Source organism: Callionymus lyra, chromosome 5 (genome assembly GCF_982586985.1).
Source record: "Callionymus lyra chromosome 5, fCalLyr1.hap1.1, whole genome shotgun sequence".
NCBI classification, from domain to species: Eukaryota; Metazoa; Chordata; class Actinopteri; order Syngnathiformes; family Callionymidae; genus Callionymus; species Callionymus lyra.
In genome coordinates, this window is record NC_141822.1 from 31828768 (window position 1) to 31853196 (window position 24429).

A 24429-nucleotide genomic window follows, 5' to 3' on the forward strand; every position below is an offset into this window, starting at 1 on the left:
CTCAATTGAATCACTTACAGAGGTAAAAGTAAATCCCTGGAAATTTTTCGACAATCAGGTTTCGCTTGGTCGACCGAAGCGGGGACGACGGAGCGACGCGTGAGAGGAAAAGTGATTAGCCATGAAAAAATGTTCTTTTCTTTTTTTTTTTAATCCATCAAATATGTTCAGCGGAGGTGGGTTGTCGGGGCTGGCCCGGCTCTGGAAACATGGAGCTCATCCATTAATACTCTTTTGTCCCACAAGTCCCAAACTTCCATCAATTAAGTGAACTAGACCAAGAAAACTCCCTCATAACTGTGTCCTTGATCTCCTCACACGGACAGATCACCACCTCGTCCTGAGGAGCTTAGAGGAAACACATAGAACTCATTGTCCGCTTTTATAATTGGTATTATTTATCTCCGATCTCCACAGATCAATTCTTACGCTCCGATCCACCATGTTGACTCTCCACCAACTTTAGACTGCCACAGAAGATTGAACTACCTTAAAAAAAAATTAACAACTTTCTTCTCCACTTTGAGGTTCATCATCATTGTCATCTCATCGTCTTGTATCCATGAATGAGTGGTAATGTTCTCTTTGACTGGTGATGAAAAAGCTTCACAGGAACAAATGTTCATCCATATATGTTCACGTCAATCAAACTTTTATCCAAAGTCGTTTTACTGGTTGACATTTTCAACACGTCTGATGCCGAAACTCAACTTTCTCTGCTCGCTTTTACAACACAGAACACGACGCGGACCACCGGGGGAACGGGTCGGCTCCATTCACGAGCCTCTGGGAAAGTCATCTAAGTTCCTGAAAAACCACTAATGGGATCTGGACCTGTACGACGTTTCCATGTGCCTGACGGTCTCTCCTCTGGTGACCCCAAGCAAGTGGCTCTCGGGTCTGTGACGGGGATTTTTTAAATTAGACTTTAATTAGGTTTTCATGATTTGTCTCCTCCTTTTTGCATTTCATGTTTACATCAGATTTCCATTAAGTGTCTTGGTGGGAAAACATGCTTTTAATCTGATTCCTGCTGCGAGTGGTAGCAAGCGGGCGGAACAAAGAATGACCAACCAAGAGTAAGTTTGAAGGGGAAGAGCCGGTCAGGAAGACAAGACATGAATAAATTGTTTTATTTCATGACATGCTAGCTCCCCATCAAGTTCTTCAAATGCCACTTTGCTTCTGTGCTCACAGCAATCTTGGATGTAATAATAGGAATTATTCTTTTTCTTAAGCCCAAATTCACGACTTACTATGAGAAGATGAAAGTCCAAGAAGACTAGCCGCTCCTAGCTTATCTTATCTATACGTTCATCCAGCACCCCCAACTTATTGTCCCAAAGAAAGGTGGCACTCTTGCCCGGTGTCACGACGCCCCCCCACCCTGTCATCCCCTCCTCTAATTCCTCTCTGATCCTCCCTCTTTTTTGTACCTTAAGTCTATAGTGGCGACGTTACACAGCAAATCTCTATTGTCCGAGCGAGGATTCCGCGTGTAATCTGTCTTGTCAAAGGGAATATTCTGCGATTAGCCCCCCGCCAATTGTAAAGGGCTGATCGCTCTCTGTTCAGACCTCATTAACTGCAAACAGGGTTTCATCAGAACCACCCACAAAAGCGGGACCTTCCACCCCTCACCCCTGACACCTACGACTTTCCCCCGAGATACTCATCTTTTGGTATCTGAGTGATTAAAGAGCGGCGGTCATGTGAAAGTCTATTCAGACTCTGATCGTCATCTGACATCTCGCTACAGGACTTGTCAGGCCCCCGGACTATCGCCGGACCACCCATTCTCCCACAGTCGCTGGACAAACACCAGTTTTCAGGAGTGTAATATTTAGCAGATGGAGGTGGGCCCGGCCCGGCCGGGGGAGGGGGCGCCGGAGCAGGGGTCGGCTGTGATGATGGTCAACTGGTCATTTCTCTCGGCCCATTAACCACCTGGGAGCGCTATGTTTTGTCAGCTTTTCCCAAGTTTTAGGTTTCATTTGACTACCTTTGAAATCAAACTCTTGTACACACACACACACAGGAACACACACACACAGAAGCTGACATAAGATGTGCTCTTTCATGTGAAGAGGTTTTGTCTTCAGTAGACTCTTTTTTTCAGATTCTAAGCAAGGCGTGGCCCCGGGGCCACATGCAGTCATCGCTTTTCGACCACACGCCCACGTGTGTGTATTGTAAGCTATACATTTAAAATGATCAAGTTAACTTCCCAGTTAGCACAAGTACATTGAATGAACGTTGAAAAATATTGATATCTGATTAAACATTGAGGGCTCGCTATGATCAACATTAAACAGTGAATCAACATGTATTTAATAATATATACATTGAATACATTGATACCTACCTCTGTACAAACTGACCACAGGTGTCCAAATCCCCGCCACAAATGTCCCCTTCATCTATTTGTCTTATGTTGAATCAACGTCGAGTCAAGTTTGAAATGGTTACAGTAAATCAACATTTAACAATAATTACTATCAACCAAAACTAACCAACTAGACCAAGAATTAACATTGAAAAAATAATTTGTTATACTGTTTTTTATTGTTTAAATAGGAGCTTTTCACATTTTTTGTTAATATTTGTGTTAGCATTGATTTAATAATTATAATTTTTATAAAATATATAAAATTAAGCGTTTTTTATTCAACAATATATATATATATATATATATATATATATATATATATTATTTTGATTTATTCACCCATATTGGTATTCCAAATGTAATATTTTTTATTTTAAAAAAAAGTTTTCGCTATACATTCCAAAATATTTCGCTCATTTAAACCATAAATATGATATATAATAAATATACATAAAAGCACATGTTTTGTGTCTCATATGTATTTGCAGTCACACTACACACTAAAACTGTATTAAATTGTATATCCGTGCATCGTCCTTTTTCTTAAAAAAAAGATTTTTCAGAAATATTCAAATCTTTCACAGATCGTGGAAAACCATCCTGCCTGGATTGTCTTTCAGCTCGACCACGTCAGCCGGGGAGAGTCTTCATTTATCCGTCACATTTCATATCCGTCCATCTTGTCTCTCCTCTGACACCTCGACGCGGAGCTAATCCAGCGCAACAAAGGTGAATGTTTGTCGACACAAACCTCCATCTGACAGTGATCAGCGACTCACAAGGTTTTGGGGGTTCCTGGGGAATTGAGAGCGTATCATTTTCCTTTGTGTTTTCACCTCTTATCACAGTTAAAGTGGGAGCTGAGATTCCCAAACGAGGATCAAACGTTGCCCAGTTTAAAAAGTGGCAGCTTGAGAAAAATGATAGTCTTCATTTTGGGAGTTGATTGACAGTTGGATGGTACCACATGAGTTTGGAGAAACCTCAGGACCAACACAAACTAGCTTAGCCTTAGCGCGACCTACTGATTTGTGATTTAGATTCAGTCAGAAATAAAAAAGTAGTTTGAGTTTGTGGATTTACAGATCTTTTTTTTTTTTTATAAACAAAACATAGCAAATTTACTGTTTTTTACTTATTGTCAAGTTACCTAACTGACTATTGTTATAATTGAAAGTTAAAGTTTGTCTTGGTTCAAACTTTTCTGTCTAATTGCAGCTCATTTTGGCTGCTACTATTAGCATTAGCCAGATTCATGCTAGCTCACCTGCTACTTCTAATACATTCGAAATAGTCACCACGAAAGTCAATTATAAAAACAAATAAAACAAACAAACATCATTTCTAAATTTTAGAGGTATTTCTTCCTGTCGTTTCCAAAATGAAGAACAGAGCCGCTCGCTTTAGATGCAAACTTCCAAACTTGGCGAGCCTCCATCTTGTCTCCGAAATTATTGCTGCATGATAGAAACAAAGGAAAACTGATATCCCTAAAAGACTGCTTGTGTGGAGACGCCACCAGAATGCGAAGCACTTGATCATTGTCAGATGAGACTCTGTCGTAGCGAATGTTCCAGTCGGACAGGAAACACGTCAGGATGTCAGTTTTGTGACAGTCTATCAAAGTGGAGTCAGAAATGATACAAAATGGAACGTGACAGTGAAATTGTGTGTCTGTGTTGTTTTGTATTTTGGTTGAAGTGGAGTGAAATTTAATCCAGACAGTTTTACATGGAAATCCGCCGACGATGACGCCAAAGTGGCGTACGAGCGAGCATAGACGCTCGTCACACGGGCCTTTGATTGTGGTTTCGCTTTGTAGACTTTAGAGTTTCTGAGGAGACGAGGCAAGGTTTGCAAACATGAACGCGGTTTTACAATTGCTCTGAATAATCTGGTTGGCGGTGGGATTGAAAAGATTGGCTGAATCTTCTCAGGCAGTTGGGATTTTAATGAGACAAAAGAAAAATAATGATAAAAAAAGTCTTGTCACCTGAATCATTTCTGTGATTCAAGCCTCAAGTCCAACCCACTTCCTGACCAGATGATGTGTGGGATTTGGTGGAACCATTAAGTAAGTAAGTAAGTAAGTAAGTAAGTAAGTAAGTAAGTAAGTAAGTAAGTAAGTAAGTAAGTTAGTAAGTAAGTAAGTTATTAGGTTAGTAAGTAAGTAAGTTAGTAAGTAAGTAAGTAAGAAAGTCAGTTAGTAAGTAATTTATTAGGTTAGTAAGTAAGTAAGTTAGTAAGTAAATAAGTAAGAAAGGAAGGAAGGAAGGAAGGAAGGAAGGAAGGAAGGAAGGAAGGAAGGAAGGAAGGAAGGAAGGAAGGAAGGAAGGAAGGAAGGAAGGAACTAAGTAATTAAGTTAGTAAGTAAGTAAGTGAGTAAGTAAGTAAGTAAGTAAGTAAGTAAGTAAGTTTATATGTAAGTAAGTAAGTTAGTAAGTAAGTAAGTAAGTAATTAGGTTAGTAAGTAAGTAAGTGAGTAAGTAAGTAAGTATGTAAGTATGTAAGTAAGTAAGAAAGTAAGTTAGTAAGTAAGTAAGTAAGTAATTAGGTTAGTAAGTAAGTAAGTTAGTAAGTAAGAAAGTAAGTAAGTATGTAAGTAAGTAATTTAGTAAGAAAGTAAGAAAGTAAGAAAGTAAGTAAGTAAGTAAATAAGCAAGTAAGTAAGTAAGTAAGTAAATAAGGAAGTAAGGAAGTAAGGAAGGAAGGAAGGAAGGAAGGAACTAAGTATGTAATTAAGAAATTAAGTTAGTAAGTAAGTAAGTAATTAGGTTAGAAAGTAAGATAGTAAGTAAGTAAGTATGTAAGAAAGTAAGTTAGTAAGTAAGTAAGTAAGTAATTAGGTTAGTAAGTAAGTAAGTAAGTAAGTAAGTTAGTAAGTAAGTAAGTGAGTAAGTAAGTAAGTAAGTATGTAAGTATGTAAGTATGTAAGTAAGTAAGTAAGTAAGAAAGTAAGTTAGTAAGTAAGTAAGTAAGTAAAGAAGGAAGGAAGGAACTAAGTAATTAAGTTAGTAAGTAAGTGAGTAAGTAAGTAAGTATGTAAGTATGTAAATATGTAAGTAAGTAAGTAAGTAAGAAAGTAAGTTAGTAAGTAAGTAAGTAAGTAAGTAAGTAAGAAAGTAAGTAAGTAAGTAAGTAAGTAAGTAAGTAAGTAAGTTAGTAAGTAAGTAAGTAAGTAATTAGGTTAGTAAGTAAGTAAGTAAGTAAGTAAGTAAGTAAGTAAGTAAGTAAGTAAGTAAGTAAGAAAGTAAGTTAGTAAGTAAGTAAGTAAGTAAGTAAGTAATTAGGTTAGTTAGTAAGTAAGGAAGGAAGGAACTAAGTAATTAAGTTAGTAAGTAAGTAAGTGGGTAAGTAAGTAAATAAGTAAGTAAGTAAGTATGTAAGTATGTAAATATGTAAGTAAGTAAGTAAGTAAGAAAGTAAGTAAGTAAGTAAGTAAGTTAGTAAGTAAGTTAGTAAGTAAATAAGTAAATAAGTAATTAAGTTAGTAAGTAAGTAAGTAAGTAAGTTAGTAAGTAAGTAAGTAATAAAGTTAGTAAGTAATTAAGTAAGTAATTAAGTTAGTAAGTAAGTAAGTAAGTTAGTAAGTTAGTAAGTTAGCAAGTAAGTAAGTAATTAAGTTAGTAAGTAAATAAGTTAGTAAGTAAGTAAGTTAATAAGTAAGTAAGTAATTAAGTTAGTAAGTAATTAAGTAAGTAAGTTATTAAGTTAGTAAGTAAGTAAGTAAGTAAGTAAGTAAGTAAGTAAGTTAGTAAATAAGTGAGTAAGTAAGTAAGTAATTGTTATTTGTAAAGCGCCTAACTTTGTGTGGTAAGATAAATTCTGATCGACATCAAAATAGTAATTTGATTTTTTTTTTTTTTTTAATTATGAAATGTGTTATTATTTAACATTTTTTTTAATGAATCAATTAAGATGAAGAAAACCTTTAAAAACTCCACAAAACCGTAGATTTCATGAACGGAAAAATAAAGAGAATGGCAGAAAAAGGAAAGGCAAAGAAGGAAAGAATATGCAAATATAAATTCAAATATTTCATTTTTTAGTGAATTACAACAATTGGATTATAGTCTATCCATCCAACAGTTGAAACCATGTCAGCCTGCACCCCTTCTTTTTAGGGTTTAATTCACTAGGGGGTCATGTAGAAAATATAATTTTTAATAACTATTTATTATTTGAATCAAAATGTAAACAGTACATTTCGATTTCGATATATATTATTATTTAAAACAATATAAACCAATAAACAATTCGTAAGTAATGAAAAATAAATGATGATAAAATATGTATGCTCCATTTGTTAATTGTTGACTTTGATGAGTATAATGATGAAGGTTTTTAATTTTACCAAATCCAACATTTTAAAATTCTGTTCAAAGATGAAAGCCAACTCTCTCTAAAATACCTTTTTTATATAGAATATATAATTATTATGAATAATTTCAGGTTCAGGAAGAGTTTATGAACAACTAACTATAAGATTACTCTTTTTCATGTGTTGAAAGTCTGTGAAACAAAAAAGAAAAGTCTGCACTGGTACCGACTATTGTACTAACCATCATGGTACCAACCATCATTGTACTACCTATTATGGTACCAACCATTATGATCTCAACCATCATGGTATTAACAATTATTGTATCAACCAACATGGTATCAACCATCATGGTACCACCGACCATTGTACCAGCCCTGGTACCAGACCATCATTGTATCAACCATCATGGTACCAACTATCATTGTACCAACCAACATGGTACCAACTATCATGGTACTAACCATCATGGTACCAACTATCATGGTGCAAACCATAATGCCACAAACAATCATGGTGCAAATCATCATGGTACCAACAATGATTGTACCAACCATCATGGTACCAACCATCATGGTACCAACCGTCATGGTACCAACCATCATAGTAGCCACCATCATGGTACCAACCGTCATGGTACCAACCATCATGGTACCACCCATCATTGTACCAGCCCTTATTGTACCAGACATCATGGTACCACCCATCATGGTACCAACCATCATGGTGCTAGCCAACATGGTACCATCCATCATTGTACCTGACCTCATGGTACAATACATCATGGTACCAGCCATCATGGTACCAATCATTATGGTACCAACCATCATGGTACCAACCATCATAGCAGCCACCATGATGGTACCAGCCATTTGGTACCAACTATCATGGTACCAACCATCATAGTAGCCACCATCATGGTACCAACCATCAAGGTACCAACTATCATAGTAGACACCATTATGGTACCAACCATCATTGTACAAACCATTATTGTACCAACAATCATGGTACCAACTATCATGGTACCAACTATCATGGTACCAACCACCATTGTACCAACCATAATGCTACCAACAATCATGGTGCAAACCATCATGGCACCAACTATAATTTTACCAACCATCATTGTACCAACCATCATGGTACCAACCATCATTGTACCCACCATCATGGTACTAACCATCATGTTACCAACTATAATTTTACCAACCATCATGGTACCAACCATCATGGTACCAACCATCATTTTACCCACCATCATGGTACCAACCATCATGGTACCAACTATAATGTTACCAACCATCATGGTACCAATCATCATGGTACCAACCATCATGGTACCAACAATCATGGTACCAACTATCATTGTACCAACCATCATGGTACCAACCATCATTGTACCCACCATCATGGTACTAACCATCATGGTACCAACTATAATTGTACCAACCATCATGGTACCAACCATCATGGTACCAACAATCATTGTACCAACTATCGTGGTACTAAACACCATGGTGCCAACCATCATGGTACCAACCATCATGGTAGCACCAATCATGGTACTACCCATCATGGTACCAACCATCAGTATGCATCCCTTTCTGAAGCAGTCCAAACATAATGCTTTTCTATTAGTTTGACACTGACCTCATGAGGGCCACATAGATACATGCAGAGGGCCTCATGTAGCCCCCATGCTGCACTTTGTTTGCTCCAAAGTCATTAAGTTCTGTGGAACCAGCAGAGGAATAAAGAACCTCTTGGCAGTCAAAGAAGTCTCTCGACACAATAAACCTTTATTAAGGAGATGATTCACTCTATTGCTTTATCCCAAATCCGGATTTTTCCACTTTCCGAGCGGGTTTCGACACCAGCCTCTAATAAAACTGACACCGGCGCAACTGGGATTTCACTTGTGGTGCAGTCAATTACAGCAGATTTAGGAGCAGGTCAATAAATTGATATTAAATTTCCTAGTGTTTGCTGGTTGATGCCTTTTCCCTCCGTGAGCTCCGGTGAATTATTAAAACATGGTGGTGAGCAGAGCCGGGATTTAAGAAAGCTCCACTCAGCATATGAACCGTCCTCGTAATTCATAATGACTGACGTTTGTTTACACGAGTGTGTGTGAGAGCGAAGCTTGTGTTCCTGGACTGGCACGGATGTTGACGATGGACCGGGAGCGTGTCATGCGACGCCGCGTCTCACATCTTTTAAACGTTCCTCGCGAAAGCCAAAGTTGCGTCACCGAGTGTCGCCGCGATGAGTCGTCGTCGAACATGTTGCACATTAAAGCCCCTGTGATGTCGGAGCGCTCCGAACCGCTCATTTGACTTTCAAATGTTCCCGCATCTGGTTCTCCTCACTTTCCTATTCGCATGTTCCAAACGTCGGGCTCTCGGCGGCGGCCATACATCACGGCTCCCGCGAGGGTGTCAGCCGGGCCACTTTGAAGGGAAGTTGGCGTTCAAGCGCGGCAATATCGTGCCCATCAATAACACGTTTGGAACAACAGAGCGGCGAGGTGTACCAGCGCTCCGCCTCGGTTTAGGAGAGCGAGACCAGAAGCGGGACCGTTAATGACACTTCAGTCAAGGCTCAGAACACAGAAGTGTCGACTCATGTTTCGCTGATTGCTTCAATTTGTTATCCCTTAACTCCCTCCATGAGTTATCACACTATTGTCCGGGAGTTCTTTGATGCTGGTCGCTCACCAGTCCAGACCTCTAAAGTTCCCTTTACCCGGATCACATGACTAACTAAGCAAAGACTCATCAGGAGTGCAGGACCACCTCATTTCCACTCAAATCATTGCATCACTGAAGTGCCACGGCTACAGAAGTTTCAGAGCAGACGTCTTAACATCCATGGTGGTGACCAAAAGACTTCCTGTCTACTTTAAAGTTGATCGAAAAAGCAAGTCAATTAAAATGAATTGAGAGACAAAATGGCGGATCAGATACTAGCTAGAAAAATCTTCAGACATCTCTGGTCCATCAGATCCTATCAGCTCATTTTTGCATCCTCTCTCTCAATACTTCACAGTCAAAGTCAGGATCTGATTGGTTAACTTGACTTGTTGCAGAAGTTCACATTTTTCAACGTACAACCACAACTGTAAACAATTTAACAATGTAACAATAGATGTGACTAAAACACATAGCGACCCTGTCGCCAAAAAAATGTAAATCCCCTACTGCCATATTGTAGTGCGATTGTTTATAAAACAACCTTTGCTGTGAGCTACCTTTTGGTATTATCTGATTTTCTGGCTGCAACAAAAAAAAAAGTTATTTTAAACGTTAAAGGGAAACTAATGTGTTGATTTAAGTGTGTCTTAAATAGATCTTGGACCTCTATTATACTCATCAGTGTCTGTTTTTTTTATTTAGAAAATCTGCTTAAGCCCCGCCCATGAAAACACACGTGGTGAGTCCAAAATTGCGCACTTCTGCACTTACACATAATAGTTTGAGTACACATTTGTGCTCTGATGAGCAGTGTGCGAAGATGTAGTGCGCAATGAGCACTAAATTGGCACACTGAAACGACCAGAAGGTTGATTGTTGACACTTTCCACCCTTAACATTAGCATGTTACGCTAAACTGAAGCTACTTCACTGACAATGAGTCTTCAGAGCAGATATATCGACGTAAATGTTTTGAGAAAACAACACAACCACTACAATAACATAATGAAACAAATGAAACTTGTTTCAAGTGGAGAAAAGCGCTGTTAAGTGTGGGCGATAGTGTTGCACTCAGCGTTAAAAAGTAGTAGAAAAGTGTGCTGTGTTTGATTTGAGACATTTGCGACTACATACAAAATTTGCACACTGCTTCTAGACTCTAAAATGTCTGATTTTCTTTCAGATTTTCGTTCTTCCTCCCGGCCAATCAGTGTACAGAAGGATCTACCTGCCAGAGTCTCCCTCTTTATCCTGAGGTGGCCCTGGTTAGCCGATGTTTAATGGATTCATCTGGATCTTAAGCTTCGTATTAGTTCATCATCAGCTGTCGACTTGTGTTGTACTGTGAACCTGATGTTAAACATCAGTGCTTAAGTTTGCCAAGTTTTCTTACTTACTCCTGTTAACCAAGTCAATTTCGAATTTTCAGGATGACAAAGTCTATATAAGGAAAGTTTACTGAGTCTTGTCTCAAGCCAAATTGATCAATTATCTTATCAGTCTTATCAGTTCAATTTCTCATGTCCTAGTTTACCAAGTCTTTCCAGATTTCCTGGTCTACCTTATATGGCATCTTAGGATTTACCAGGTCTTGATTTCCCACTCCTTATATAGGGCAAAGTCGCTTTTGTGCTGCAGTCAGTTTTACAGTAAATGGCTATCATTTTGTAGAAAATTCTCAAAAACTTCAAAAAGGTATTCACACAATTTACAAACTCTGGCAAAAAAGTTATCTTTTCTCAAGTTTGTTAAAATGTTTGATGAATTCGTATTTTTTTTTATGAATTGATTAATATTTTTTTCATGTCTGAAAAATTATTTTCTGTGCGTCTGTAATTTAATTTTGGAAGTTTGTCCATTTTTTCTGTGAATATAAATATAAATATATTTGTACATTTATTTTGTAAATGTGTTTCATTTTTTTTGGTGAATAGTTTTGTGAGTTCGCAAAATTGTTCAGTGAGTCTGTAAATGTATTTTGTTTTTAATTAATAATTTAGATAATAATAATATAATTTGTTAAATTGGTTTTATGCGTTTGTCATGTGTTTCTTGAGTTTGTCAATTTGTTTCCTGAATTTCTGAATTTATTTCGTAAGTTTGTACATTTCTGTTGGTGAGCTTGTGAAATAGTTTCGTAAGAAAAAAAAAAAAAAAGCAAGTTTATAAAATTGTTTTGCGTGATTGTTAATATGTTTCCAGAAATTGTTTTGTACATTTGTTTAATGAGTTCCTGACTGTGTTGCAGAATTTATAAAATGATTTTCTTTTAAATTGACGTTCCACCTCCCAGCCACTGTGATAATGGGTTACTCATATAATCACTTGTGTCACTGAGTTCAGAGATGTTGCCTTCATGCTCCCGTGGGAACGTTGAGAACCTGGAACTCCGGAACGGACCACACTTGTCGAGCCACCACAGCTCTCCTCCCTCCATATCGATTATTCCCATAAAACCATATTATGCAGCTAATTGTGCTCCTGTACTTCAGATCACATCTTCGACATATGAAAGTCAATAAAATGTGGTATTTGCGGAACCGACGATAAACCCAGCGTTCTGAACCAGACGGCGAGGCGTTCATGAGCGAGAGTTTAGTGAGATCTGCGCGAACATAAAACCGAGAAGTGATTGATTTTCACCTCGAGGTGAGCTCATGTGAGCGAGCCGGAGCACTTTCTGCTCTCTTGTCCTCCGTCAGAGAGGCAGATGAAAGTGTGGAGCAGGCAGGAGAGCTGGAGAAGATGAAATTAATAAACGATAGACCATCATCATCATCATCATCGTCGTCATCATAATCATCGTCCTGATGGAGCCGAGCCGTGGTGGTAAACACTCCCAGCTCCTCCGGCAGTAAAAGCTGGGAGCTCCAGCTGAGAGACGCAGCTATCAGATGGAGGACCAGACCGCAGCGTGTGTGACCGTGTGGGGCGGACCACCCGTGAGCCCCCCCGAACCCCCCCCTTAAGTTCCTCGCTGCAGCTGGAAGACTCCAGCATGGGAACCAGCAACCCTGGTGGTTCAGGGCTAAAGATGGACTCCCTTCATTGTTGTTCTTCTGGACGACAACACTGTGATGCTACACAACACTTGAGTTTGACACCTTTGTTGTGATACGACTTGGTTCTGGTGCTCCAGGTGTGAGGGACGTCCTCCATGTGGCTGAACTTAGTTGGATTTCCGAGGACAAAGTCGCACATCCAGAGTCAAAAGAAGCTGGCGCTGTCTCTCGTCTTGATTGCTTTTATTAATTCAGCCAGGAGTTCAACATCTGCTGATAATTATTCCATCAATCAGATAATCTCGCTAATCTCAGGGCTTCACTTTGAGGAGAGAAGAAACAGGGCCGAGCCTGCAGCTGTCGAAACTCTTCAGTCATACTTTTATAAATAATCATACTAAAAGAGAGCAAATATTCTCTTAATCACTCGCCGAAACATTTTCCCTTAAAGGGGTCACAGGGTGCTGTGCTCCCAATGGTGGGACACCCTGGACAGGACTGATGAGGGACGCTGAAGTTTAAAAGTGAAATTAAACCCTGGAAAAAGCTGACGGCCAACAGGAAGCCAGTTAAAACGACAATAGCTACTTATTACGTATCCTTTCTCCCATATGAAGAACATACTCTCAGAATCATGTTTCAATCGTTCAGGTAATAACAGCACCTAGAGCCGAGAAAGACTTCCTTCTCACACCGAGACTGAAAGAACTGAGAAGAATCTAACGACTAACAACAAACCTGTCGCATTAACTGAAAACAAACCTAAGAACAAAACTTTTACCTAAAAATACAAGTTCTATGGAAACTAAAATCATATAACTCGCTCGATGGATTCCATTCAAAGAAGATGAAGACCTGGAAAGTTCAGAAGAAACAGGAGCGAAGAGGCACAAACTTTTAAACTCATCTAAAAGCAGGACAAACAAGGACATAATGGAAGCCTTTCCGTTTTTCCCTCTGAACTGAAGGCTGTTGAAGTTGGCTTATAAAGTTGATAGTAAAATTCAAAGACTCACTACGAAGGCAGAAATAAAAAGACAGACTGAGCCGGACAATCAAGCTAAAAGAGCTAAACAGTAGCTGCTAATGGTTATTATGGTCTTACCAGCTCACCACTCAAGTCATTATCTATGAGCTTCACTAGACACATAAACAGAAGAAAGATTACAAATGTACCCTATAAAAACATTTATTCAAAGTTTAAACTTAAAACATTTTTATATTTATATAAAACAAACTTTATTCCTTTAGCTAAATTTTTTTTATTATTTTCCCCTTTTTTTTGAAGAAAAATGTATTGGGCTGTAACTTTGATGTAACTTCGAATTCAAAACAAAGATGCCTGATTTAGCTCCATGTTTGTTCTTCAAAGTGTGTTTGTGGACTGGATTGTTATTCAGAACACAACAGAAAACAAATCCTGGATTCCAACTTGTTATTCCCTAGGGCTCAAGTGCAGAGTGAGACACTCTAACCTTTGGACAGGTTTAGCATCCTCATGATAGATGTGTCTCTCCTCTGCCTAAAAAAAACATTAGTATACAATTGGGAGGACAGATGGAGAGGAGGGACGGGGATGGATGAAGAACCGGGAGAAAGAGGAGGATCATGGATGAGTCGAAGAAAATGTGCGCGACCAGGGAGGATTTCAGAACGATTTGCGATCATTATGGCAGTCTGAGAACGTTGTGTCGGGATTATCACAGCCTGAGCGTGGAAGCTTGCAGTAGTCCTCACGGTGGGTGAAAGAAGTGTTGTCTTTAGACTGTAACAAGAAAAAGGCAGCAGGCTTGTTAGCAGACGGGGAACATCCATCTCCTCCGAGCGCTCCTGCGAATGGTTACTGTTCAATTTGTATCTGGTTCCCCGCTGGTCGCTGCGCTGAGATCAGAGCCGAAAGTGAAAACACATGGCGAGGGTCAGCAGGATCAGAGGGCCGCCACACACATGGCAGAACGACGGAAAAAGGCAATGGGAACTTGTGTGAAGAAATGGATTGAATAAACAGAGACTGCAATCGCCTGCACCCCATTATCCCATAATTTGCACTGCATGGGAGCTTGGAGAGGCAGAGCGTTAAAGACGACCGCTGGTTTCCACCGCTCCACGCCTAATGCCAATCAAACGGAGCGCCGTTATAGACGGAGACAAGTTTAGAATTCTCGCAGGCCCTAATGTGTTTATTTAAAATATCCAGAGGAAATTATTACATCAACGGCAAGAAATGTCCCGAGGAGCAGACGGCGTTTGAAGTCGGCAGCAGCACTTTAATGACACAATAACACTGAGGATTGTGTTTGTGCAATCAATGGATTAAATCTGGAAGTGTGAGCGGGACGGAGGGGGGGAAGAAGAAGAGAAAACAAAGAGCCGACGGATGAAAGAAAAGATGGAGAATAAGTGATGGATGTGGGTTCACTCCTTCAAGACATCATCCTCTTCCACTGATTGTTCAGACCAGATTCTCAGCCACAGAAAGACGAGTTTAAGGTTCTGCCGCCGCCGTCCAGAGATCTGGACGAGTGTGACATCACCAAGTGGAGGAACAGGAAGTGACATCAGCGTATGCACAAGTTGTTTTTAGAATATCAAATCTTCCTCATGTACTAAATCACCTGAGCCCTCGTCTCACAGGAAACTAATGGAAGCCACTCCTCATAAAACCTTGTTAAACTCAAGGCCTGGAATTGGCCGTTAAGTTATATCGCGTGGTTTTTAAGAACCATCATAAATGCATACGAGTCGTTAATAATTCAGCATTAAATTAAAAACAAGGAAAACCACATCAACTTTTAGTCGAAGTTATTGTAAAACCTATTTTAAGATGATTTATTATAATTTATTGGATTCTATATATTACAAAATGTTTCTTCTAGTTCTCTATTTATCACTGTCATTTTTGAATATAACCAGTTCGCAAATTTTGACGTGTTAGTACTGTCTCAAATCAAACACTGCCACTAGGCACTTACCGCAAATGACTCGACAGCTTCTTCTTCTACTATTTTTTAACGCTGATGTCAACCAGCCGTTGGAACACTATCACCTACGCTTGACAGCGCTTTTCGCCAATTTAAACAGTTGTGTTTCATTGTGTTATTATTATTGTTGTGTTCATTTGTGGTACATGAAAAATTAGTCATTTAAGATGGCGGTCGTTGAGGGTGGAAAGTGACCATCAATACACGCTCAATTTTCTGGTCATTTAAGAGAACCAATTGAGTCGGCATAGCGCACTGCATTTTCTTACACTGCTCAGTGTTAACGCACTTGTGTGCTCAAAATATTAAGTGTTAGTGCAGAAGTGCACGATTTGGGACACACCATGACTTTAATGAGGAAAACTGACGCACAATTATCACTGTGACTGTTATTCAAGACACTCTAAAACAAGGGTCTCAAACCCAACTGGCCCGGGGGGACCACCAGACGTCTTTCAGCAGTTTTCTATGAACATCTTTTATCCAATTTTAATTTATATTATTTATTTGCTGTTTTATACATTGTTTGGTTTAACTGTGGATTAGGGCCATTTCTGTCTAATCGTATCTTTTATTTGATTTCAGAAATCTTCTATTAACTATAAAATCAAACTATATAAATGAAAAAATGTGATTTTATCATGAAATTACATTTGTCATTGAACAAAAATGAAGTATCTTGCTTTGCCTGCACTCATAAAAACTTGGATAATAAATGGAGGGCTGCAGAATATCACGTCTACTTTCAGTCTAAAGCACTTGAGTAGAGCTGGAGGAGGTTTTGATGGGGAGAGAGAAGTCTGGGCTGAAGGTATATTGGAAAGGATCAGGTCTTGACTTCGACGATTCAACCTTTGTCTTGAATCTTTGAGAGCCGGACAGGAAAAGTAAGAAGGGGATGTTGTGTTGTGGAGACTGGAGCTGATTAGCGTAGCCCCTCGTGTGTTTGGACCGACGGTCTCCTCAGTCTTTTGGATCTCTGGGCTTATTTATCCACCAGCTGGGCAAACACCCACAGCCCTTCTGCATTAGAGCGGGTTTAAACATTTAGCAAAGACGGGGCTGCGTGTTTATTCCTCCATCTTCCCTCACATCTGCACTTGATATTATTGTTTCAGACTCTACCCAGAACAAGGGCTCCGTCCTTTGTTATGACAGGAAGATATTTGGAACTTTTCTGGGATTAATACTGTTTGCTTTCCTGCTCACTCCCTTCAAAACAGCTCCAGGGATCCCCACGGTTAATGCACAGATCCGCCAGCGACTTCGGGTCGAACCTGGGTGGGATGTTGTGTTTTTAGTTCATCCACCTCTTGAATTACTCGGTGAGCATGAAGTGTCTCTTCCATCCATCTGAGTCTTCCTCTCCTCAAATGAGTGGAGTTTAACCACAGGTACCACATTCTCTTCATTTGTGTTCTCTCGCTGTTGTCAATAATATTAATCATTATAACGCTGTCTCTCACTGATATTTTAAGTTAAATGTTTTTAAAGTTCGAAATAAAAAGCATTTATGGGTTCATAAGGCAAAGGAGTGTGTGCTTATTCTGTTCATCGTTGATCCGTCTGTTTTAACATTTGTATCACTTTTTTTGTGCGTGTTTTGGTATGTATACAGTGGCTTTTAAGTGTGTTTTTATGTTTTTTTTAGTGAATGTATGCATCTGTTCTTAGATTCAGATTTTTATGTATTTATTATTTCTAGATATCGTGTTTCAAGTGTGCGTCAATGTAATGTGTATGTTTTTGTTCAATTTGTAATATATGTTTATTTTGTGGTGTGTCAAATGTCGTTTGTTTTGTGTGTGTTATCTAACATTTGTGTGTGAGTGAAAATGAGAGTGTGTCTGTTTGTGTCAAGAATGAAGTACAGGAGTCATCTGAGGCCGAGGTTGAGTCTCAGCTGGATTACTGTTGTGTATCTGATTATTTTTTAATCCTGCTCAGTTCAATGTCGACACTTGACGTTGTAACGTAGCTAACGGTGAACAACAAGAGATTTATTGTCGGAACAGAAGAATTATTTTTTTCAGTAGCAGCCAAAGTTATTAAACCACTTTACAGTGATTGACACCAGAAGGAAGGAGTGGTGGTTCTATGAGAGGTTCTAAAAGGGGTTCAGTGGAAAGAAGTTCTGAAGGTGGGTCAGAAGATAAATGTGGTAAAATCACAGACAGTAAACTTGTCATTTCTATACCCAAATCTTCACTGTAATTCTGGTCAACAGAGTCTGTGTCTGGGTTGCCCACCTCACCGGTGTTACCCGTCCCCTGGCACCACAGTGATTACTGTTTACTGTTTATAAACCAGGGGTGACCTTTGACCCCTGTGAAACTCAGCCACTGATCCTGCTTTTGTGCTCAAGTCCCTCTTTTGTACAAATTCAAAGACACACGTTGTTGTTTATTTGTACACCTGACTTTCCCCACAAAGCAGCATGACAGGAATTTGTGTGTTGGTGTGTTTTGGCAAAATGTGTGTTAGCTGTGTATCTGTGTTGTTGAACATTTTTTTTACTGCATGTGTACATCAAATGGGATTGAAACATTTTTTACCGTTGATTCTCTTATAGCCAACCGGTTTAATGTATCGCAAAACTTGTTACGAAAAGTAGCGTAAAAGGTATGGTTATTGTGTGGTTGTTGATGTGAATGTTTTAGTAGGTGTGTTGTCCTTTTCAACTGGAATTGGTTGTTAGTTGTTAATCATGTTTTGTTTGTCCTTTCATATACATATTTGTATTTTCTGCTAGTGATGCGTATTCTGATGAATGTTTTACATGTCTGTGTGATGATATGTGTGTTATCTTATATGTGGCTTTTTACTTTAGTATATGGGCATGGTTTTTTGTGTTTTTTATTTTTATTTTTTTGTTCTGTGTGTGTGTGTGTGTGTGTGTGCGTGTGTGTGTCTGTGTGTGCAAAAGCATTTATATATTTTTTTGTGTGTGATTTCTTGCCTATACTTCAGTCTGTATTTGTGTGTTTAATATTTGTTATTTTATTATATTTGTTTTTTTTAATACAGACATTATTATGTGTGTTTCTGTGTGTGTGTATGTGTGTGTGTGTGTGTGTGTGTGTGTGTGTGTGTGTGTGTGTGTGTGTGTGTGTGTGTGTGTGTGTGTGTGTGTGTGTGTGTGTGTTCGTATTAAAACACCTACTTGGCCCAAGTTTTTCTGTATGTGTATTGTAAGTATTGTTTGAGCTCCATACTTGTTATGATTTGAGTCTTTTTGTTGGGTTTTTGCCAGTATGATTAATTTTACAGAACATGTTTTTGTAACATGTGTGTTCATGTCTGTGTTAGGATTATATGGAACATGTGCTCTTACACATGCGTTGTAGTAATTGTGTAATACTGTTATTGTTTGTTTCATATATTTTATTGTACATGTTTCTGAAAATGGATGTGTGTCCTGAGTTCTTTTATGTATTTTTTGTAAATGCTGTGTGTATGTTAGAATATGACTTATGTACAAGCATGTTTATGGTCTATTCAAGATATATTTTTGTGAGTGTGTTTTGCTAAATGTTGTACGGTTAGTTCGTCTCTCATGTTTTTCCTCTGACTTGTCTCTATTTTCTGGAACATTGCATTTTCGTAGCATGTGTGAGTTTAGTAAATGTTTTGGTGTGCCTTTTGTTGTACGTGTTTATGTCATAAAACATCATTTTCCTGTTTTGCGTGTCGTTTGCATGCCTGCATTTGTGTGTACTTGTGAGTGTGGTGGCACAGATGAAAGTTTGTGATGGTTGAGAACATTCCCGGGAGTGTGTTATTCTGCCTTTGTGACGACGAACATCTGCTTCCAGGAGTTTGTGTTGTGGACTGTGTCCATCTTTGTCTTTCAACTTTCACTATATTGTGTTTTCTTGTCCTCACGCACCAAGACTGATAAACAACACTGAGAAAAACACGTTTGTCTGTTCATCCATCTGTTGCTTTCTCTGCTGACATCAGCCTCGTCAATGAGATGCAGGCGTCCTCCTCCGCTGTCGCTTCCTCTTCAACCGCCATATTTGCATGTGTGCGGTTTCTTTTGTGTGTTTGTGCAGCGGCGCACACACGCACTTTACTGTAAACTTCCCACAAGTCCGTTTGGAAAGTCGGATTTTTCCGCCTGTTGACCAACAACATGTGGTGTCGCAGATGAGAGGGCAGACGGCTGAGTTGAGGACGCTTCTGTGAAGAGGTTTGTTTCTCGTGTCTGTCCTGAACTAGTGATCAGCCGGACCGCGGATTAGCCTCAGTGTCGACTCTCTTGTTTCATGACACTCTCGAAGATCTTCTTGCTTTCTTGGCTTAAAAAAAGAATGGCAGCTGTGATGGATCGCTCAGACTCAAGCTTGTAGTCGCTGATCAGTTTTTATAGAACCAGCTGGAAGACATCGATCATCTTCATTTACCAACTTCTCTCCAAAACATTCCTTCTGTTTTTAACTTTCATCCGTGCTTTAATGACATGGATCATCAGTTAGAAGCAGAATGCTTCAGGGGCCACATGTGGCCACTGACATATTTATGGGTCAGTGTAAATTATTTTGTTTATTATTCTAAGTGTGCGTTTTGTCGTTTGTGTTTATTGGTCATTGAGTCGAGTTTGCTCATTTTAGTGTGTCATTGTTGTGTCTTGTTTCCTGTGCTGTGTCTCAAATCTCATACTACTCTTAGTATACTAGAAGTTAATATGCATCAGTTTAGTGTATGTACTAACTAGTACGCAAATTCTCCACAGATAGTATGTCTCAAATCAAACTCTGCTGCTACACACTAACAGGAAATAACATGACAGCTTCTTCTTCTACTACTATTAACATGGTTGCAACCAGCTGTTTGAACTCTATCGCCAACACCTGCTGGCAGCACGTTTTGCAAGTTTGGAAAAAGAAATAAAGAAAAAGTATGAGAATCTAAATATTCGCGAGATATTTAAGCTGGTATCCGCACTGAAGACGTGTCATCCTTCTACTGCTGCTGAAAATACACCATATATATGCATTTATATATGACGTAACTTTTGTTTAAAACGTCATTAAGATGGCGGCCGTTTAGGGTGGTTAGTGTCCATCGAACCATACTCAGTTTTGTGGGCGTTTTAGTACGCCAATTTAGTGTGCATGGCGCACTAAATTTCGCATACTAAGAATTGAGACGCACTAACGCACTAAAAATACTAACTTTGAGTACGCTAGTATGCGATTTGAGACACAGCAATGGTGTCACACTCATCAGTAGAATGTTTTGGCCTCTCACAGTCTGAGTTACTCCGGCAGCAATGTGACTCCTGGGAACACGGCAGCTCCGTTGGTGGCATCTCGCTTCCAAATTAGCTGCCATGCTAACTATTAATATCCTGCAGGTTTCCAGGCTGGTTTCCATGCTGCACGTAAGAGGGTGAAACCACAACTTAAGGCGGCGATCGCTGGGGTATAATTTTTGGAAATTGTTCTGAAAGCCGCATAATGTTAAATGCTTGTATAAACCCGACCAGAACCAGACTCTGAGGGGGGGGGACCCGTTTGCCGCCCCGCAGCCTAATTATTATCTATCAGCCGGCACCACCCGCGTCGACTCGTGGGTCCTAACGACGCTGCGTGGCCCACTGCTCTGGGACTAAAGAGGTCTGGTGGTCTTCAGCGTCACCGTCAGCTCCAGACAACCGAGGTCGGCGCAGAGATCCCCACTTATGGAGGACCCTTTCCTAAGAGATGGCCTGATCCAATTAGATGATCTGGTTTGCTTTGTCTTCGTCCTGCATGGTCGTCCATCTGTCTCCGCGTGTCACTCAATCCCAGCCGTCCCAGAATCGTTGGGCCCTCTTTTAAAGATCACTCACAAGTTCATCCTGAACATTGGCAGGAGCTTGTAAACTTTACAAAGTGTGCTTGACCTCTGACCTATTGGTGACTTTTAGATTAACTTTATAGATATAAATTCCATTCCATTATGACCAGTTATCTAATGTAAACAGGCAAAAGCTGTAACTTACTGTTATAATAAAAATAATGTAAAAATAATAACTAAACTCCTGTGCTCACCAGAGACTCAGAGAAGAAGATCACTAAGCTTTCCCTGAAGGTATCTCTCTTAGAAATGAAGGCCAGTCATCCATGTAGAATCACTGCTCCCCTAAGAGAGTTGATGTTGTCCGAGGATTTCTGGATGTTTCCCTTATTTGTGGTGGTGTGGTTTTATTTTCTTGTTTTGCATCCGGCTGTGTGTCGTGTTTTCTGTTCCTCTTGACATACAGTATGCATGCAGGTGTGCACACCTGGGGATGATTGAGTGGCAGGTTCTTCTCCTAGATAAGGAACGTCTCTGTCCGAGGGAAGCCGCCGGAGTATTGCATCTCCTGACCAGCTTTGGCTTCACCTCGTTCTCATCGAGAGTGGTTTCCCTGGATCATCCTGGGTTTCCTGATGGATGTTCCCTGGCTTAATCATCGTTTTTAGTTACTCACGTTAGTCCTTTTTGTCTTTCTTCTAGTTGCTTCTCAGCCTCTGCTTTCTGTCCTTGCCGTTATTTTTTGGTTCTGGACGATTTGTATTGAAGACAGCTTGACTTTTTCCTCTATTGACTCTTACATCATAAGTCTGAGTCTTCTGATTATTCACAGGACAGAGATTAATGAAAGGAGAAATATTTTAACTTTTTTATTACAATACAGATCATTTATTGCACATTTTTTCTTTCTTCTTCTTTAACCTTTAAACAAATTGTCCATATGATAGACGTCATATAATTATTATTTTTTTTATTGTTATTATATAAGTATTATTGTTTTGCCATAACATTCTGCTAGTTCTCTTATTTAAAACATAAAATAAATATTCAAGTATGTTGTAGTTGCATTACTTTATAGAAGTTAAAGAAGATTTTATTTTTAATAATTGAGATGTCATGAATCTTTTGATATTTCAATTTATTGTGCATTGTAACTTTTTCCTCTGATAATCCATTGTAGCAGTTCATTTTACATTTTAATGTCAATATTTAAAAGTGAAATTAAACTTCAATTCAAAAATTATTATAATTGATTGTGATAATCTTATCTTTAATGAAATATATTTTACCTATGGTCATATGTTGCTCTATTTCATCCATCCAGACGTGATAGACATTTAAAAAAAATAATTGTTGTAATAAATCTTATTTTAATGTTTCCTTGATCCAACCACTTCATCTTGGTTTGTTAATTTGGACTGAAATATATTTTTTAAAAGGATTTATGTGTATTTAATTATCTTATATTTAAGCTTCATTCTTATTCCAGAACTCTTCTGCGCTCAAATTAAGAGGACATTCTTGTGGTCTTGATCTGCATGCAGCGTTTGCAGCGCACAACTGTTTAACTGAGCAACAACAGAGGGCTTGTGTGTCGTCCAAACTCGCTCGCTCAGTGGGATCAGTTTCTCTGTCAACATCAAGTCCGTCACAGCGTCAGAGTTCCCTGTGTGTTCCCCTCGTCAGAAAACCGCCCGAGCCCCCGACATGTTCTCCTCTGCAGGCCCAGATGTGAAACACATGCAGGACGAGCGGCTGCTGAAGGAACTCCACGTCCTCTCCTCGTCTTCACACCCGTTCCTTCGGCAGGATAATTAGGCGTCAGCAGCTGGTGCCGGCCCGAGCGTGGCAGCAGGGTGGTCACACACACTCAAACAGTCAATTTCGGGTAGTAATGACACCAATTTCTGCGGCTTCGGCAGAACTTGTGGAGAGCTTGTCGTGATTGAGGCTTCGACGAGGAGGTCAAGATGGACGTCGCTCGACAATCCGTCCCCAGTGTGAGGTCTTTATTGGCATGGTTTGACTTCTAGAGAGTCCAAGGACTATAAATATTTTGTGACTCTCCAGTGGTGGAAGTTTAGAATTAAAGAAGGACTTAAGGACCTGCTGAACTAGACCTGCTGGTCTGAACTTCCAGGTAATGAAGATGTCAGTGGACCCAGAAGAAGTCAGCATACATTAGGTTTGTGGGGGCAGCAGCTTTTACCAAGAGGCCCAGATTCTTTGGAACAATAACACATCATCAGGAAAACACCTTAATAAGTAAAAAAGCCTCCTTGTTTGGTGATATGGAGGAATCAGTTTTACTTTGAGTCTCTTCCAGATGACAAAGCTTCCATATCTAGAATCCAGACATCCAGACACAGTCTTGCACTTTTGGGGTTACATTCTGTCACACTTACAATTGGCCTCCTTAAATACCCTTTCTCATGATTGGACTCACTTGTGTATGAAGGTCAAGGTTCACTGAGGTTACTAAACCAATTTTGAGTTCCAATAATTAGTGCTAAAGGTATTAAAATCAATAAGATATAAGGGTGCCTAAATTTATGCACATGCCTAATTTTGTTTAAATAACTCTTGCACACTTTCTGTAAATCATATAAACTTTATTTCACTTCTCAAATATCACTGTGTTTGTCTCCTAAAAGATATATTTAACTGGAATTTTTTATCCAAACAACCAATGATTTATAAAGGAAAATCATGAAAATGTACAGGGGTGCCGCAACTTTTTCATACCATTGTACATGCTTTCCGGATAATTCATATTATTTTATTAATTAATTATAAATGAATAATCCAATTAATTACTCTTATTTTATTTTATTGTATTTCATTAATCTCATCTTATTTATTCATTTATGTCGGTTTTGCATTTTCAATACCAGCAATAAAGTGTTTGGATTCTGATATGTGAAGGGGGATGAATGTTATCGTCTCTTAGTTATAATGGCAGATGTTAATGTCCATAAAGCTTCTCTTTGACTCTTGCTGCTACTCCAACATTTTTCATCTGCATTCTACTACACTCTCTTCTTCACCTCCCTCACAGCAGGGTTATCCAGTCTTTTATCATCAGCCTTAGTGCCGAAACCATCTGTAGGAGATGAAAGTCGTTGTTGACTTGTAATGATATAAAGCTGCTGGAGACGTTGCCATGGAAACGTGAACAAACAAGTTTCAATTCTGCGTGTTCAAAACCAGAACAAAATAAATTCATGTGCGTTCGTTTCTAACTAATCCATGG